The sequence below is a fragment of the Neltuma alba genome, unplaced genomic scaffold (assembly GCF_004799145.2).
Source record: "Neltuma alba isolate B1F8T4 unplaced genomic scaffold, ASM479914v2 tig00011259_pilon, whole genome shotgun sequence".
In the NCBI taxonomy this organism is placed as follows: Eukaryota; Viridiplantae; Streptophyta; class Magnoliopsida; order Fabales; family Fabaceae; genus Neltuma; species Neltuma alba.
In genome coordinates this window covers 347,456-351,684 of record NW_021635972.1, presented here as the reverse complement: position 1 = coordinate 351,684, position 4,229 = coordinate 347,456, and the positions used below count along the sequence as shown (strand labels likewise).

General features: G+C 39.3%; 1 pseudogene; it reads right to left on the bottom strand.

Moving 5' to 3' along the window:
• Positions 1-573: 573 nt before the first annotated feature.
• LOC114763153 (probable serine/threonine-protein kinase WNK5) lies at positions 574-3,580 on the bottom strand (annotated as a pseudogene).
• Positions 3,581-4,229: the final 649 nt, after the last annotated feature.

Genomic DNA, 4,229 nt, shown 5'->3' with positions numbered 1-4,229 from the left:
TATTTGGTGATTTTTTGTTAGAATCGTGTACTCATATATATTATGTATATATACATATCTATATATTTATATAGTCTCACATAATCCTTCAAGATTAAAAATTAGATTAAAATATAATTTAATTTTGATTATAAAATATTGATTCACAAGTCCATTTATAAAATATGATTCTGAACAGTGCTTAAATATTGCGCATCCCCATATATATATATATATATATATATATGTTATTTCTTCTTATAGGTCCGTCGACAAAGTAAGCCAGGCTGAAAATTTGCGTTTATTTTGCTTTGACTGATTATTTGAATAGCTCCAGTTTTGTTCGACCCTTCAGCAATGCATTTTAAAGTCGTCTTCTTTTGTTCTTATTGAGGATCCCTGTACAGTTTGCTATCATTTAATCATTTTAAGAAGTGATATCATGATGGCTTATTTCCAGATTTTATATAATGTTCTTTACAATCAAAGTGGAGATTCAGACAAATGCCCCTATTGTGTAAACAGGACATCAGAAACGCAAGCAAAGCACGACGACAAGTATTGAAAAAAAAAACCCAGCCAAAGCTATAGAAGATGATCCCAAAATCCATGAGGCTTCAACGTGGAAATTGAAGCATATCCTCCTTGCTTCTTTAAGAACCAGACTTCCATGTGGTTGTGGGATCCAGAAAGCCAATATTCTCAATGGCCCCTACCGTCTTGAACATCCTTCTCTTGTGTATCTCCTCCATTAACGATCTCTGCAACTGCTGGCTCCTCACGTCCACATACGACCGCATCCTCGTCATGCTCGTCGGCCGATGATCACCACATCTCCGGCAGCAATCTGCTGTTCTTCGATAGCTCATCTGCTTACTGCAATTGGCTTCCATCTCTTGCGCAGGACAGAATCTTGAGCACTTGTAATTTTCATCACTCTCATCTTCGATGCCCACCACCTCGCATTGATTCATGTTAGCATACTTGAAGGAATTCATGGAGCTTTCTGAGCTTGTATCGTCAAGAAAGGCAGCATCTGGTTATGCAGAAGAGTTCAGATTCAGAGAATAAATTCAGATAAAGATTAATTTTATTGTTATTATATGAAGGTCTATCTTGTGTATACCTTGAAGCCAATCCTGAGAAAGTGAGAAATGGTTATTGTTCCCACCAAAGAGGTTCTTGCTAGAGAAGCTAAGCACTGGGAGAGAACCATGAGAGGTGATCGTGAGGAAGATGAGAAAAAAGGATGGTGGTTGCTAATATCATCTTCTTCTTCTTCTTCATATCTAAAGCTGTGCTGACGTGGACACTGAGAAGTGCCCCAGTCCTTCCAAGTTGGAACCAGAGCTATTATCTCTTCCTCTATCATTTGAGCTATCTCCAATGGCTCCAAGTCGTTTATTTCAATTCCCTAACCATCTCAACGGCCACGTCCATTGCAGTGTCATTTATGGTGTCGAAAGGGAAGTATATGTTCCTAACATGTCCTGTTTTCATAAAACATCTCTTGAAATTACATACTTGAAATTGAAAAAAAAAAAAAAATTATGGGTCCGAGGCTGCAATTTGAATATGAAAACTGCATGCATACCAGTTTTGTCAGATATTTGCACTTTAAGGAAAACTGTGTCATCTTCTTCATTCATTGTCCCCGTTATTGTCATGTTTGTGCCCTTGTTTTGATCAGCCATGGAAGTAGAATGCACCTTGGCGACTCCTGAATTGGAATTGGACTTGTGAGTTTGAATCTTTGGTGATGGCAGGCATGGTGGTGGTGATTCCAGTTGGACCGTGGCTAAAAAGGGATCCAACAAGAGTTCCTTTGCTGGCAATCTCTTCGATGCATCTGCCAAACATTTTCCCACAAATCTCCGCGCTTCCAAATCTTGGATTCTGTAAAATGCATCTGGTAGCTTCCCCTGAGATGAACCAAATTACCTAAGGTTTATGAACAGATCTCGGATCAAAGTAGGAAAAAAATTCAGACCAACTAAATGTCCAATGAATCTTACTGAAGTGACTTTCTTATATATTTGCGCGGGTTGGAGCACTCGCTGTACGGAAACTCGGAGGTAAGCATCTCAATCATACACATCCCAAAGGAATATATATCTACTAGTTCATTATATTCCTCTTCATACAGTTCTGGAGCCATGAATTCAGGAGTGCCTGAAGTTTAACACCACAATAGAGAAATTTTTTTTAGCTGGATTAGAATTAGATTGATCATTAAATTGCTTATAATTACTATGCAAGAGGGAGACAGAATCAATGCCTATGACACTGTGGGCATGTTGAGAGCCCCGGAGGATCGCGGCGAGGCCTAAATCGCCAATCTTGACCTGCCCCAGGTGGCCATTGACAAAGATATTATCACACTTGAGGTCTCTATGTATCACAGGAGGATCATGGCAGTGCAAATATTCCAAACCACTAAGAATCTGACGAGCCCAGTTCTTCACAGCTCGAATATCTACCCTACAGTACTTCTTCCTATACCTATATATATGTGTTTAAACCTCATTATAAGATGAAAAACAGATAGTTTCCCAGTTTGAGAAAGAATCAAATCAAAGATTATAGCAAATAAGAGATGGTGGATTATTACTCTCGGAGCGTGCCGGAGGTGAAGAGTTCAGTGATGAAGTTGAAGGTTCTGTGATGGACATCGATCCATGAAGCATGGAAGGTCATGATAGAGTCATGATCAAGGTTCTTGAGCAGATGAACCTCTGAATAAAGACGTTGCAGTTCATCTGGTGAATGAAACACATCTCCAAGCTTGACTTGGTTCCAAGCCACTTCAATTCCTAACACCTCATCAAATGCTCTGTACACAATCTTCATCGCCCCTTTTCCCAGAATATCCCTGAACTGCTTGTATCAACAATAATCATAAGAGCACAAGATTTATTATCATTTATTGACCCACCAATTAATGTCTCAATTAGATATCATTAATTAAGTTTCACATATCTAGTTTTCATCTCTCAAGAGTGACTCTTGCCCTTGGCGAGCCAGAGGGTTGACGTTGCGTGAGAAAGTGAGGAAGACATGTCATGTGAGCAATAGGGGTCAAATGATGTCATGCCCACTGGGAAATATCGTGCTTGATGTTTTTCTAATTAAAAAATTTGATAAAGAAGAAAAGAGATCGACCTTTTCCCTGGATTAACATGTAGGTTGATTAATCCTACAAAGTTCCACCATAGTGGTCTATGTCTATAATCTAACATTTCTAGTGAATTCAATTTCAGCAAGCATCTAACATATTCTGCTCTTAGTTAGATTGAATTGATCAGCAAATCCATCATTAAATAGAAATATATACCAACTCACTGATATCCTCCTATATTCAATAAGTCCATGAAGCATCAATTATTACCCAGGGAAAAAAAAGTCAACCAGAGGGGAAATTTACAAAAGAAAAAGAATCAGAATCTTACTCTTCCATATCTTCCAGATGGGTCTGTTTCAACATAATGAATCTGAGCCCCCATGCCTCCTAATCTCATCTTGTTCATGGCAGGGGACTTCAACCCAGAAAAACCCAACCAACAAATATTGATCGAACCGATGCTTCACGTGTGTGTATATGTATATATATAAGAACGGAAATCCTAATATTAAAAATTCAGTTCAGAAACAGAGTTTGCAAGTATATGAACAGAAGAAGGAACAGAGAGGGCACTGTACTAGGAAATCCGGGGTTTCCCCTCGTAATTCTCATAACAGAAGACGCCAACAATAACCAGAAGAGCCTCGAGTAGTCTATACTTAACATGATGGAGGGCCATTTCAACAGCGACATGAGAAAGCTCGTAGTGTTTCTGGGAAATCATTTGGGTGAGAGGAGGGAAAAGCAGAGAGCTAAAAGAAAGCCTCTGCTTGAGAGATCTTTTGAATTGGAGAGGTGGGATTATTATGAGCCCTAGGGCTGAGGGGGGGGGACAGAGAGAGACTGAAAGAGAGACAGGGCTGAAGATAATTGTGGAGGGAGAGAGTTTGAAATGGATTGAAACAGTTTCAGAAAATGAAATGACCAGAGATGGGAGACAGGGACAGAATTATGATTCTGAATTTGAAGAATCTGTGGCCACGCTTGGAAAAACCCATTTGTGGATGAGAGGAATAAGGATCTCAAAAATCAGATTACAGAGAGAAGAAGGAGGAGGAGTAAAAGGACTCAGATTTTGGAGAAGGAGAGAGAAAGTTTCAGACTTTGGAGAACGTCGTGTTGGGTGCCA